This window comes from Electrophorus electricus, chromosome 8 (genome assembly GCF_013358815.1).
Source record: "Electrophorus electricus isolate fEleEle1 chromosome 8, fEleEle1.pri, whole genome shotgun sequence".
In the NCBI taxonomy this organism is placed as follows: domain Eukaryota; kingdom Metazoa; phylum Chordata; class Actinopteri; order Gymnotiformes; family Gymnotidae; genus Electrophorus; species Electrophorus electricus.
In genome coordinates, this window is record NC_049542.1 from 19,628,250 (window position 1) to 19,643,506 (window position 15,257).

Consider the following 15,257-nt stretch of genomic DNA (forward strand, 5'->3'; position numbering starts at 1 on the left):
CAAGTATTATTCAGGAGAAACAAATGTGTTTTTACATGTGACAACAGACCAATGCACAATTATGGAAAATGTAAGGAAATGTAATGCTCTACTTTGTGTTATGTAACCCCATAAGTTTTCCTGAAGCACAGAACTGAGTGTGAGATTTAAAGTGCCCACTGCAGTTTAGATGATGTTGAGACAGTTAAGAAGGTTAAGAAAATCCGGAGAAATATAGACACAGACACCCTGCTAAACACACACACACACACACACAAATCACACAGTACTTATATACAAATATATAATAAATACATGAATGCCTTTAGTGAAAATGCACAGAATGTTTGTCGTTCATCCTTCTTTTTCTTTACTGAGTCTGTTGTGAAATATGTTACTACAATACACAACCACACACAGGTCTTCAACACGCAATGCCTCTCATCTCATCCATTTCTACTTCACAGCTCTCTTGACCTGGGTGTATTTGTGCTGTCTGTCCAATGGTCTGGAGTGCTCACATCTCAGTATACATAATCTCTCTTTTGCTCTCTTTCTCTCTCATTTTCTTTTTATTCCTCTCCCTCTCTTCCCTCTCTCTCTATCTCACACACACACAATCGTACAGTATGCTGGCCTCTCCCTCCACCTCTCTGCTTTTCCTCTTCCTTTCTCTCTCTTTCTCACTCTTATTTGGCAAGCGGGACATGAGTCAACGGTACTTTTTGATGTGCAAATGCACTTTTTTATAGATGGCTCTTTAATACAGGGAGTAATTGGTCTGAACATGTAAGCTCTCATTATCGGCTGCTGGAGCTGCCAGATAGGGTCTAGACTCTAGAGTGTGGCCAGATTCACTGTTGTTGGCAAGAGGCCTCAGAATGTTCCCAGTAGGAGAGGCATCTTACATCCAGACATACACAAACGTGCACATTCCCATGGGATGGGCAAAGTCTAAAGCAAGAGGAGAAAAGCATGCAAACCTGTCAGCCCATGGGGTGTCAGTCACATTGTCTTGGGTCATCATCTATCCTTCCTTTCTTCGGAAGAAACTCAACACAGAGTCACTCCTGAATGACTCCTCTAAAGGAACTAAGGATATAATATGTAATGGAAGTGTGTCTATTTTTGTATGTATGAGTACAGGTGTCACACACATACTCCAGATTTTATAAATATTCAGTATATATACATAAACCTTCATCTCAAAGTCATACATACAAACCTGTATACATACACCTCTGTTAGAATGCTGTCAGTGACATTTGAAGGGCAGATATACCAAGTAGGGTCAAACAACATTTTAATTTGTTTCTCTGACTGTCTTCTGATGTCTGGGATGTTAAATTAATCTATAGGTTAGATTAATATTTTCACTGTAACATGCTTTACTATTCAAACATGCATGTTGCTAGTACAGTCTACTACTGACTCTTTCTGTACATATAAAGATATGTGCAAACACAAATGCCTCCACACACGTGTGGTGTGTTGTGGTGTTCGTGTGTGTGTCTTGGCTGGCTCTTGATCTAAAATGGCTTTGGTGGTTGTGTAAATCAATGGCTCTACAAAGCAAACAGTCCTTTAGGGCTAAAACGGTTCCGCCTCAGTCCTGAATCGATCAGGCAGGGGAGGAAGAGAACATCAGGTGGTGCCTTAGGAGTGCATGGCTAGGAACTGCTGTCCTGCACGTGTGAATATCTTTTCCTTCGCTTCCTCCTCCCTAGTCTTAATGACCATCATGACTCAGCAAGCTAGATGTCACTGATGGTGATTTGGTTCTACTCTGTGGTCTAGAGAGCTGAATTTGTGATGGTCTAGAGGGAATGCATTGAAGCTTGGCTGAACAGAGGGTCCAGTGCTACACACTGGGTAAAATTATGTAGCTTTTGTTTCAGTAATGTATCTAAAATGGCACTTGCCAATGGGGCCAATGAACACGTCTTTCTCCCTCTCTCCAGAACTGTCTTTCTCTCACCACCTCCCCTCCCCTTGACACTTATTTGGTGTGAAAATCCAGTTCAGTCTCTGCCCACTGTTGCTATGCGACCACTGATTGTGCATGAGGGCAATGCAATTTACTAATTACAGGCATTCAAAATAAAAAGTGGTGTAAGGGTTCCTGTAGTTAGCTGAGAGTATTGTCCATCCACCACTACACTCTGAAGCCCAGACTGACATGGCTGTGGCTTCAGAAAGAGGAAAGGATGAAGCTGACACTGGGTGCTGACTAACACACAGACTAGCATCACAAATTAAAGTGTTCACCATAATCATTGGAATAAAAGGTAATGGATACTGCAATATATGGTGCAAATACTCTCGGATGTTGTGTTTTGTTTTGTTTTTTTACTTACAACCTTGAGCCATTTAGAAAAGTGTAAATACTTCTAAACTTGCCTTCAACAAATTCTTTGGCATGTGTGGCTCATAACTGCTTCACCAGACAATGTAGCTTTTTTGCCTGTAACTCCAAAGAGTGCCTTATTCCCAGCAGAGGGCCAGGCTGGCCAACTTTAGCCCCTCCCCTCACCCTTTACATCTACTTGTCCTTTCTCTTCTTCTTCTCTTCTCTGAACACACTCAATCACAGCTCCAGACCAGACACATCCATTACAACTCTGCAATTCCCCACAGAAGGAAAATCCATTAGTGTGCAGTGTGTGTGTGTGTGTGTGTGTGTGTGTGTGTGTGTGTGTGTGTGTGTGTGTGTGTGTGTGTGTGTAAAAGAGAGTGAGAGGGGCAGAGAAAGAGACAAAGGATTGGGAAGTATTTCTCCTATTGTCAGTGCAACTTCTGCACTAGGTATTGAAAACAAAATATGTTCGCAAAGGTACAAGTCTGTGTGTGTGTGTGTGTGTGTGTGTGTGTGTGTGTTTGGTAGAGGAGCTCTTTGTGCTTGTGACAGGGTCATGCAGGCAGGCTCTGTGTGGTGCTCTAACAGGTGTGCTCATTAAGGAAGCTGTGACACAGGCACGGGGCCTTAACGTGAGTGGCTGTGTGAGGAGGAGATCTACTGCACATATGTGCCACTCCGGCTATGTAACTGCACCTCTGCTTTCCACTCCTGCTGTACAGTGTTTGAAGGAGACAGGTACATGGCGATACAGAGGGACCACACTGCCAATGAATAAGTATGTGTGTGTCTGTGTGTGTGTGTGTGTGTGTGTGGTTTCTGTGTGTGTGTGTGTGTGTGTGTGTGTGTGTGTGTGTGTGTGTGTGTGTGCACGTGTGTGTGTGTGTTTGTGTGTAAAGGAATCAGAATTTACCTCACTATATATATGCACACACTGCTGTTTATTAGTGTATGGTAAAGCAAGGGCAGAAGTGCATGTTGTGTTCTGCAGTATCGTCTGCAGTGCTGTCCTGCTGCATCAGCAGAGTGGTGGCCGAGTGCATACAGATGCACTGTATGGGAGTGGATGGTAGGAGAGGAAATGAGATGACAGGTGAGCAGAGGAGAGGAGAAAACAGGAGAGGTGAGGGGAGAAAAATAGAGGAGAGGAGAAGAGAGGGGAGGAGAGAGAGAATGAGGAAATTGGAGAGAGAAGAGGAGACGACAGGAGAAAAAAGAGGACGGGCAGGAGAAGAGACAGAAGAGAGGAGAGTAGAGTGCAGTAGAGAAGAGGAGAGGAAAAAGAGGAGATGTGAAGAGAGAAAAGGAGATGGGAGGAGAGGAGAGTGGCACAGGATGCAACTGGCCTTGATTGCCTCTCAGCAACCTCAAGCATATACTCCCCTCCTCCAGGGCAGGGGGACGCCTGTCACAGGGCTGCATAAAGTCACTCCACTTGGAGGATCACCTACACCCCCCTCCTCCCAGACTAATTAAACTTTCAGCTGCAGAGCAGCATGGACTTCAGCCCACCTGGACAGCATGACGCAGACAGCCAAGGCACAGAGCAAAGGGCAGCGTCCGGTCTCTCACCCCACAGAGACTAAGCACGTCTGACTCAGGAATGCTCTTATGAAAAAGCCCTCTCAGTCAGTCACTGCCATGCCACTGTGAAGGGTTTATTTATTCACTCATTCCTCATGTGATAGTAAATAAAAAAGTGGGGTGCTTTTTTTTCCCACAGAAGCACTGATTTATTTGGGTCCCCATCTGGGTGATGGATGGGGTAAGGTGGAGTGTCGTGATGATTTGTGAGCACTCCACCTCCAAGCCCTCTGAGCTCTGATTGAGTTTGCTCAGGGTTAGAAAACTCTCTAAAGAGAGGTCTCTGTCTGTGTTTTGTGAGTCGAACTTTCCCCTGGGATATTTTACTATTCCAGTAGGGTTTCTGATCCTGAAAAGTAGATAGTTATGGCAATATGTAAACAAAATGTAATATATTTAGGTTAAATATAGGAAATAAATACAGAAGGTTCAAACCTTCTGTCATGTATTTGTGTGTATGTCTGTGCCTGTTTCTTAGTCATAGGTGACACAGGTTCTTAACAACTCTCTTGTCCAGTCTGATTCCAAAGATATATGCACAGCACATCAGCTCAGTCTGAGCAGAGCCTGCCAGTTCCTACTCACGTTTTCCGAGATACCCTAATGCACAGCCCAGATGGATATCTGTTGCTGGTGGAGAGTGTTTGCACTCTGCTGGAAGTGATCTCTTTCTCCCCTTATCTCCTGCCGCTGTGTCTGCCGTCATCTCTTTCCGGAAGCCAAGGGAGGGAGGGTCAGGAAGAGGGCTGGAGGCAGGGGCGCGGCCCAGGGATCAATCACATGGTGAGCGCTGGAGGAAGCGCATGGTGAGAGATGGAACTGTAAAGCATATGGTCCTGTTAAGGTGTGCAGCCTCCAGTGGGAGCAGTGGGCCACAGGGGGGATGAGGCGGGACACTCCCACACTGCTGCCCGATACTCCTCAGACACTCTGCCCCGGACCACTCTGTCCTCGGCCACCGTGTTTAGAATCAGATTTCATGCCTGTGTAAGCTACACAGCAGGACCCTACTGAACATATTTAACCCTGCAGCACTTCCCAGGTATGGCAGGCCAGGTGGGGAATGGTGAAAGCAGTAATGATGCCTGCACTGTCTCTCCACAACGGCTCTCGTTATGAAAACTGTGAAAAACTGTGAGTCAGTGGTGCGGTTTTGCTCATATGCGGTGTACATGCACATGCATTGTCACACACCCCCTAGTAAAACTCTACAATTTATTCTCTGTGTGAGCTCTGGCTTGATGTGGGTGTTAGGGGCGAGGGAGTGGGGCAATGGAGAGAGGTGTTAAACGCATGGAAATAGTGGTTGAAGGGTGGAGAAAAGTGATGGACTGAGGGATAAGGCAGAGGGGAAAGGTGTGTCAGACGTGTGTTATCTCACCGTCCAACCCCAGGAGCTGCTCTCCCTCCACTCTGCCATCTGCACATTCATTAACCCGCATGCCACAGCACACTGCTGGGAGGGGCTGGGCCATGATCACTCCTCACACAGTGTGTGTATGTGTGTGTGCATGTGTGTGTGTGTGAGACAGATAGAGAGAGAGAGATTAGGTTGAGGGTTCCAGCGTGACATTCCTTCTTGTGTAGCGCAGTCATTAGTTGCTGTGGCACTCCTAACAATCCTTTCTGACTTGACCAGTTCATTCATGCAGAATGCAGAGAAACACTTCCAGTTTTTTCTTACGTTCTCATGGGACCTGGCTTAGTTTGTGAGGTTATGCTATGAATTGCCAACATAGTGTAATAATATGATAGCAGATTCTGTGTGTGTGTGTGTGTGTGTGTGTGTGTGTGTGTGTGTGTATGTCACCATTAAATAGACACATCAGAGAGGTATGTGCCCTGTTAGCCCACACATGCTCAGCTCTACAGCTCCAGTCCTGGGTCACATCAAAGGGCTTCAAAGGCTCTCTGAAGCCAGAACCAATTAATATACTATTATTACTCAGGCAACACAAGATGCTGGAGGTTGGACTATATGGCATTAATCACCATAATCAAATTTTCTGTTAAGTGTGTCTTCTAAAGTATAAATGAAGTACTCACTAAATGATATTTACTGTCTGTGATTTATTTAATATCAGTTTTAATTTTATTATTTTATTATTTATTATAGCATTATATAATTATAGCAATTATAATTGTATTTATAAATAATTCTCTGATAATTCTGTTACATTATCTGTAATGATAAATCTTTAGTTTTGCCTATCAGGACTGTGGACCAACTGCAGTTTTTTATATATATGTGTATATATTTGTGTGTGTGTGTGTTTATTTGTTTTTTTTAATTAATAAAAACTAATAAATAGCAAGTCTCATTCATCTGCTGACCATCTGCTGGTGGGGTTTGCAGGGTGGGAAGTATATCACTTCCCACCCTGCAAACCCCACCAGCAGATTGAACCAATTGAACCTATTCATTGAACCCCACCTGCTCCATGCCACTCCCCAACCTTGTCCGACAGGGTGGGGACTGGTGTGGAGCAGGTGGGGTTCAATGGTGTGTATCAGCCCCGTGAGTAAGAGCTGGTGGCTTCACTTCTTGATCCCCTAAAAGAGGAGAAAGCTACTAAATAGAAGGAAATGGTGCAGTGGCACTCTCTAAGACCACCTGAAGGTCATTCACAACTGGACAGTTTTCTTTTCATCACAGTTACTGCCAGTAGTTCATAATAGTAGCAGTGTTTTTGCTCCAATGCTGAAACAAGCTCCGTTTAGGAGAGGATGATTCTAATGAATAGAGCAGCCTCTGCTCAGAGCTTTATTCATAGCATCACTGTGCAAGAACTTCTAAATAAGAGATCCTCTGCAAATCTTTTTTTTTCCTAACAGCCTAAACACACCTCTTCATCACGCTTGTATAATCATGCAGACAGCTGGCCTTCCTCAAACTGTCCCATCAGCCAGAGGAGCTGGCTTGGCCCAGCAACAAGCCAACAATAATACATTCATACCCTGGCATGAGTTGCTTTCCTCCATGGTTCCAGATCAGATAGGATTATCATCTGCCTTCCTGTCATGCTTTCTGTCCTACCTTTGGCATTTCTGGCAATTCAAAACATTGAAAAAATGAAGGCCAGTGTTTTGTCCTGTGATCCTGTGCTAAGCCATTGCCTTACACAGCATTTCCGTTTGTGTGTTACAAAGTATATGTGTTATACTGTGTATAGCCTAATGGTGTCTTGTGGGTGCATTATGGCTGGCCATGTGTTTATAGAGTCTGCTGCTAAATCAAAAACATTAAGTAATTTCATGTTTTGCATGTAATTGCATGATACTCTATTGCTCATATATTATAACTACCATTATATAAACATCCAGTCACTTATGCATAAAGATTTACATATTACCGAGGCTGGGGTATTGGACCATAGGATGTGGAAGAAATATTTTCATGGTATGATTGTCATGCAATGAGATATCACAGCTAAAAAAAACATATCTCAAAATATTCACTTTTTCACCTAAATAGTGTGTTACTGTGTCTCTGAATTACTGAGCTGTACTATATATAGGTAAACACTTGTCAAAAAAAATTGAGAGATACTGAGAGGTGCAATGCCTAAAAATAAGTAGTAGTTATATTTCAAAAATGAAAAGATTAGCCTTAGTGACATCATGATTCATTATCATATAAGGGACAAAATATTTCAGAATCTAATTTCACAATTTATTGCTATATTGGTATATCAACACACTTGCAAGTGTGGGTCGATAGTACTGGCAGTACTGCGGTGTTCCTAAGCCAGATAGCTCGCACTGCAGCTCTTCATTATCCTCATAAGTCTTGTTTCTGAGAGAAAACGAAACGTGTCGTTCGGTTAGCCTGAACTACAGGACTGGATCAATGTGACAGGCTGCAGGTGTACTGCCACTGTTATGGCACTTGAGACGGGGTGATGAATTGGAGTGTCGAAGAAAGAGACACCATCAGATAACCAACACAATACCAATTTAGCCAGAAAATGAACTTTTGGATCTAATGAGACTTGGTATGACTCAGAGGGCAGTGCATTGATGTGGCACCAGCTTTGCAGTATGTTTTCTGTATAGACCTCTTTGGTATAATGTAGCATTTGGAGTGTTGCGGCACAGAAATGGTGCGTCTTTTTGCTGTGCCACTACAAGCCGTGCCACCTCTCTGGTGCCCCCTTCTGGCATGACTGTGAGGAAGGCACGTGGCACCCACCTGGTGACCGTCTCTGTTTCCAGACTGCGCAGCTGAGATCCGATAGCAGAGCAGCTCTGACCATCTGACAGCAAGACAGCCTGCCTCCCGGGCAGCTGGCCAGCCAGCTGGCTCTGAACCCTCCTCTCTCCTCTCTCCTCTCTCCTCTTTCCTTGTCCATTCTCTCCACTGCAGCCCTGACACACAGCCCATCCTCAGACAGACAGATCCAGCGCAGAGTGCTTCTAGCCAGGCGTCAGTGCCCCCCAGTGCCACACTGCCAAACACACATACGTGCACAAACCTATGGAGGCATTGCCCCTGTGATTGAGATTATTAAAAGCAGAATATGAACCAAATGAAACTGTAAATAAAACATCTAGTTGAATACTGATGTTCAGTGAACAAAACATGACTGTGCAATTGTTTCACAGGTTGATTGTGCAGTTAAAAGCCCAGTTATCATTCTAGAGCAAATTGTTCCAAGAGTGAGGACTGAGCCATTCCCTTGTAGCTATGGAAACGAATTAATAGAGTTCCATAGTGTTAATCATTAAGTCCATTTTCAGTCTCCTCCTCTGTCTTTTTATGGTACTCTTTCTTCTTCTCGCTTACACAGTCCATGTTTTTGATTGTAGGACAAGTATCTGTATAAATGAATTAAGAAATGTTTATACCCACAGCATGGCACAAATATTTAGAATTAGCATTCTAAAATCCCACTGCAAATTTATAGTCTTTTCTATAACAGTGTAGTTGTGTCCAAGGGATTTACTGATACCAACTGCTCGTGTAATCCATCGATGTGGCAATGAGACAGGTCTTCCAAACGCACTTCTCTGCTCCTACTCCGCTAAAGAGACAGATTGTTGGCATGATACAGCCACACACAGAGAGCCTATGGGAGGAGCATATCTGTGCTGTGCACAGGAATGAAAGCCCTCCACTCTTATCTTAATACATTTCCAAATGTGCTCGGCCACAAGCTAAATGCTCGCCCTCTCCAGCCATGCTTGCAACCGAGGCCTGCCGCTGAATCCGGTTCTGTCGGCTCCCCTCAGACTGGAGTGCTGCTGTGATCACAGCTGTGTGCACGATTTATGACGCGGACTCTAATGGCAGTCACAGCAAAGCAAAAATTCTGTCCACTGGAAAACAAAAAGCACACTTGCCGCTTTTTGATGCTTATCTTGACCGACAAGCAGCAAAAGCAGGTGAAGGTTTCGCTTCTGTCAAGGCCCTCATGGGCTTGCTTGTCAGGTCAGGGAGAAAGAGCCAGAGAGGGAGAGCATATGGCGCACTCAGACATCATAAGGCTTGGCACTCCCATCTCAGTGGTGTATGGGCAGAAACCCACCCCCCCAAACTGTGCAACAATGTGTGTCATGGAGGCTTTAAGTATTTAGGACGTGACATATGACAGTGCTCCTGCACTGGGCATCCAGACATAGGCTTTTATTTAAGCGCATATGATTGGGAATTACATGGTCCTCCAGAAGCATAGTGCATGGAATGGCAATATCTACCTTCCTTCACTGTGGCATCTGGGCTATTTTGTAGCATTGACCAGCATTGGTTGTTTTACTGTTTCAGCTAGTGCAGTTTAAAAAACTCCTATGGATTTCCCGTTAAGGGCTGTTTTGTTCAGGCTTTGATCATTCTCTAAGTCTGTTAAGCCCTTTCGGATCATAGATGTCCCTTCTGTTGTTACACTGCAGTTCTTCTTAGCCGTGACTCTAGCAGACCCCTGAGGTTAGAAAGTGGATTTCTCTGGTACCAAAGCCTCACACAACTCCAATTAGCCATTTGAAGTATTTCAGATTAGGACACATTCTCTTCTTCTGTTTGATGAGTAGAAGGGCTTTTTTCTTCTTCTGTCAGTTTGGCTCAAGTATTGATGTCTTAATTATGACTGCTATTAATGATTAGAAGTTTGATGTAAAGATGGGAATGGAAAAAGAAAGATTATGTTGCAGAGCATTATTTAGTCTTGGAAGCACACAGAGCAAGCACACACAGTTTTCTGTCATACAGCTGTTTATTTTAATTTAATTTAATTAAGATTTATGTGCCTTATTTCAGCTTACCCACAAGCCTTCCAAGCCTACAGTATTTGTACATGTTATCTACACTACATACTCCTGCAATACATCAGGAAGCTCATTCAGAATCCTGCTGTGTCTACACCATTAAGCCCCAGTGCAGAGTAACTGCTCCTGTCGCAGCCCCAGGGCTGCTGCTGGAGCCAGAGAGGAGTCCCATCACCTCGCAGTGCGGTGGTCACCTGTGGACAGGACTGGACATGTCAGCGCAGCCAAGGCACAGAGCAGATTTGACACTGGGCCTGTTCCCTCTTTATGTGTGAGTGTTGTGGGGGCCTTGTCAGTCTTTCTAACGAGACAGCACTGAGCCATGAATAAAGGTGGTGTGTGGGCTGGCTGGGCTGTAGGCTATGTGCATATGTGATTTATGCAGCATATTCTATCTCCCTGGGAGAAAGTCATTCAAAATATATTGCATCAGGATTTGGGTATTCCAGCTGCAATGAAAATTCTGACGCAGTTTCCATTCAGCCTCCATCATACTGGCCTTGTCTGTGAGTGGTGATCAATAGGCCTCCTCTGCTCTCCATATCTGAGCAGAAAACAGATGCTTCAGCAGCTACATATGGTGCTGGCTTCATGTTGGCTAGGGTCTCCAATATTCAGACCATCCCCCCAGAGGAGGGTGGGGGTTGGATTTCTGACTAAACTGTCCCTCTGACGTAAAGACAACATTTTACTTATCCTTCATCTCAGCACAAAATTCCTTTTCAGTAGCAGAAAGTGCACTTCAAAAATGCTTTCATCAAACCTTTAAGGCCATCTTATCCCTACATTAGGCTGCATTAGTCTGTATGATAAACTACACTTCATTTAGCATTAAACGCTACAGATTTGGGCAAGTCACGATATAAGCCTTGGCATGTAATCAGGATATTTGATAATAATATGGCTTGGAACATTTAGTATCGCAAACCAAATTAACATTGTCCAAAGATACCACACTCTCTCATTGCTTTACCAGAGAAAATCCTGTTCAATTAATGTTTACATGAGGCTAATTTCTGTGCTAGGAGAGAGCATGTACCTGCTGTATCAACAGTGGCTTGGTAAACCATGGGAGCAGTAAAATATGACATCAGAATGGTGCTGCAGAACAGCTGTGCAAACACACAGTGAAAGGCTTAACTGCTATCAGAGAACAGTTCACGCTCAGTGCCTGACGCAGTGTAGCCCACTGGTCAATTCACAATGCAGAGGTAATAACTTCACAACACAACAGTCTCTCATTTAATATTAATTAGCAATTCCATTAAGAAATTGCAGCAGGTATCGATCTTTACATTAACTTTTCAGTTGCTATATTCCTAAATCCAATATTTTTTAATGCTAATGCTAAGCTCTGCTTTAGTATAAAGGTACCTCTCTGAGGATTCATGCTGTGTTTGTAGTCCACAGCTGTGTGTACACACATGTGTGTGAGAGTAGCTCCGCTTCAATCCTCACAGCTTGATGTGTCTGTCCAGTGCGCAGAGGCGAACAGGGGAAGGAGGGGCAGTGCTTCTAACGAGGTGTCGGAGTAGAGGGCTTTGCAGTACAAAACCTCTGTATGTCCTTGACTCAGCAAGGATGTATGATCAGGCTACTAGCAAAAAAAATCTTGTTTGTTCAGCAAAAACAAAACAAACAAAACAAAACAAAAACAAGCTGTACAACTTGGGCAAGTGCAAAATGGACAATGTGTAAAAGGCCTGGTAAATATGAATATTGTTGTGTAAGCTGTAAAACAACATTGGAATCCGCAGGCAGTGCAATATTTATCTGTATTTAAATATCTGTTCATAGATGCAAATTGTAGAAATTATCTGTGGTCACATGTATGTTTATGTGTATGTATGTATGTTTGTGTGTGCGTGTGTGTGTGTGTGCGTGTGTGTGTGTGTGCGTGCACCTGTGTGCGTGCACGCGCGCGTGCGTGTGCGTGTGTGCGTGTGTGTGTGTGTGTGCGTGCGCCTGTGTGCGTGCACGCGCGCGTGTGTGTGCGTGCGTGTGTGTGCGTGCGTGCATGCGTGCGTGCGTGCGTGCGTGTGTGTGTGTGTGTGTGTGTGTGTGTGTGTGTGTGAGTGAGTGAGTGAGTGAGTGAGTGCATCCATGAGAGGTGCAGGGTAGATAATTACGCTAGTGAGGATACTCCTGGCATCTGTGCTTGAGCTTCACAGAGAGAGACACCAGATGGGAGTTCTGATTAAACCTGGCTTATGACAGAGCACTAGATTAAAGAATGGCAGCGGTAAAAAGGCACTTTTCAGCGTTCCCATAACAAGCGCCCCCATGACAAAGGGCGTGCTCAAAAACGTTGGGTGGCTTGCTTGCCATTTGCGTATTTAAATGTGCGTGATGTTCAGGGTTAGATGCTTGGTTTAATGATGCATTTAGCTCCTAATAAATCACTGCTGGCAGCTCCCGGGAGCTGCAGTGAGCACTGCGGCAAGGCTACTTTGAAGTGCCTGCGTTTGAAGTGGAGTTTCAAGCAGTCGACCCAAAATGAGCTGCAGTGAGGAGGAGGAGGAGGAGGAGGAGGAGGAGAGGGAGAAGGAGGGGGAAGGTGCTCCATATTGACTCGTCTCCCCACAGTAGGCAGACCTACAGGCTGCTGGTGGTTGGAGCAGGTGGACCTCATTTGGAGCCCCGTCAGGGGGCCTTTCTCTTAGGCTGGACCCCTCTCAACTATGCTGTGGAAGGTCCAGAGGGACCATGTCGAATTTCATTTAGGTGGTTTTGGACGGTGGCTGTATAATAGGGGTTGACAAGCACGTCTGTTTTTATGTACACCACAGCTGAATGTCCTGCCTCCCTCCATTCACCTAAACAGCTGAGTGCTGATATGAATGAACTCACCTGCTTTGGACATATTTAAAGCCACAGTTCAACAATATGGTGCATAAATGAGTTGTCATATTGGGATTAGAAGCCATTTTAATTAATTTTCTTATTGGCATATGCTCACTGGGATTTGTGTGTTGTTAAAATGTCAACATGGGTATCCCTGAGGAGCCACAGATGTCTTGGAGGGCCATACTATGTTCTCTTAAATGCACTGCAATGTCTTCCTCTCTCTCTCTTTTTCTCTCATGTTCTCTCTCTTCCCCTCTCTCTTCTTCTCTTCCTCTGTTTTACTTCCTCTATCCCTCTCTTCATTTCTCTCTCTCCCTCTCTCCCCTCCACTTTCCCAGTCAGTCTTTCTCCTCTCCTGTATTCTGTTTTTCATGTTCCCCCTCTCTCCCATTCTCTCTATTTCCATCTCCCTCCATCTCTGTCTTTTTAAATGATGCTGTCTGTTGGCAGTGAAGATGCACTACATTTCTTCTGCTAAGCCTCCATCAGTCTGTTCTTTCTACTGCTCCAACTCTCAAAAGAAAACATGCAAAGCCTTCTTTCTCTATTCCTCTCCCTTTGTATGTCTCTTTCTCTCTCTCTCTCTCTCTCTCTCTCTCTGTTTGCACCTAGAAGCCCATGTCCCCATGTCTGCGTCTTTCTGCAGACACCCTGTCAGTTGTATGCCCTTTGCAGTCTCTGACGAACAATTACATTAGAGGCCTAATGCGCTGAGAAATGAGAGCAGCGACCAATGAACAGTGCAGCTTGGTCCGTTGACAGTTGCCTGGCAACCTCACATGGTTTGGCCATCTAAAGCAGAGACCTGACATGATGAAAGTTAGGGCCTTGTTTTGTTAGAAGAGTATGATTTTGGAGGGGTTGGGGAAGGGGAATGTTTGACATTCACAGTTACTTCATATGTGTACGTTCAAGAGCTTGGAGTCACTGTCTGCTTTTAGTCCCTTGATGACATACACTGATGTGCATGATTGTTGAGTTGCATAACAAGTCCAAATGTGTGTAACATCTCAATTTTGTTTTTATCTTATTGTCCCTTACCTGTGTGTAATAGAAGCAGTAGTACTACTATTGCATTGTTGCACTCTTGCTCTATAGCAAATTTTAACACATCGCATTTGATGCTTGACACCAAGTATTTCTTCTAAGCTTTTTGTGCCCAGACCTTGGGAAGCATTCAAGTCCACATCATAGTCTTATTTTTACACCTGAACACATCTTTTTGACTGTCCACTGAGTTTGATATCTAGGTCTTATCCTTTTAATGGAACTTCACCTCCCCACTATTCACACGTTTTTCAGGAGCTGCCTCATGTATAAATAGTACTTCTTATGTTGACTGCCCTACTTCACTCTCTCGGCCACTTTCTAAAGTCAACTTCTTAACTGGAATGCAAGCCTTCTGTCACATAGATGTGCTCAGACAGGGGGCAAATGAAAGGTTGCCCTCAGCACACCATGCCTGAAGCGGCAGGAAGTGGCAGAGCTGATGGGTGCCACAGTTTGCCACTCAGTGCGCCTGCACCCATGAAGGTCCTGCATCCTGAAGGTTTTCCAAAGTGGGACAGCTGAAAAGTGGGTTGGAGCCTGGCTACTTTTAGACCCAGTGCACAGAAGGAAAACCCAGTTAAGCTGCCCTCTCCTTCCTTCACCACACCAACCCTGCTCTACCTGCCCCTCCAGCCCCACTTCACCTACCACACCAACCCTGCTTCACCTACCACACCAGCTCTGCTTTGCCTACCACACAAATCCTGCTTCACATAACACACTAGTCCTGCTTCACCTACCAGCCCCACTTTCCCTACCACACCAACCCTGCTTCACCTACAACACCAGCTCGGCTATTGCTGCCCCTCCAGCCTTGCTTCACCTACCACACCAGCTCTGCTTTGCCTACCACACAAATCCTGCTTCACATAACACACTAGTCCTGCTTCACCTACCAGCCCCACTTTCCCTACCACACCAACCCTGCTTCACCTACAACACCAGCTCGGCTATTGCTGCCCCTCCAGCCTTGCTTCACATATCACACCAGCCCTATTTAACCTACAACACACAAGTCCTGCTTCACATATCACACCAGTTCTTCTTTACCTGCTCCTTCAGCCCCACTGAATTTGCATTACTCACCTGTAAATATGTCAAACAATCAATTGCCAACCATAAAGTTGCATTGTTTATCAGCATTACTTCTCTGATGTCTAGTGGAGGTAATTGGCTTATC

The 15,257-nt window shown here is 44.7% G+C and overlaps 1 protein-coding gene and 1 long non-coding RNA gene across 3 annotated transcripts in view; one reads left to right on the forward strand and one right to left on the reverse strand.

Moving 5' to 3' along the window:
* Nucleotides 1-15,257, forward strand: part of gabbr2 (gamma-aminobutyric acid (GABA) B receptor, 2) — a 144,290-nt gene that overhangs the window by 116,201 nt on the left and 12,832 nt on the right. The gene's annotated exons all lie outside the window — the stretch shown is intronic.
* Nucleotides 7,626-8,949, reverse strand: LOC118241801. The gene is made up of 3 exons (XR_004776363.1): nt 8,872-8,949; nt 8,112-8,367; nt 7,626-7,715 (listed from the first exon to the last, which is right to left on the reverse strand). It is a non-coding gene; the product is annotated as an uncharacterized LOC118241801 (long non-coding RNA).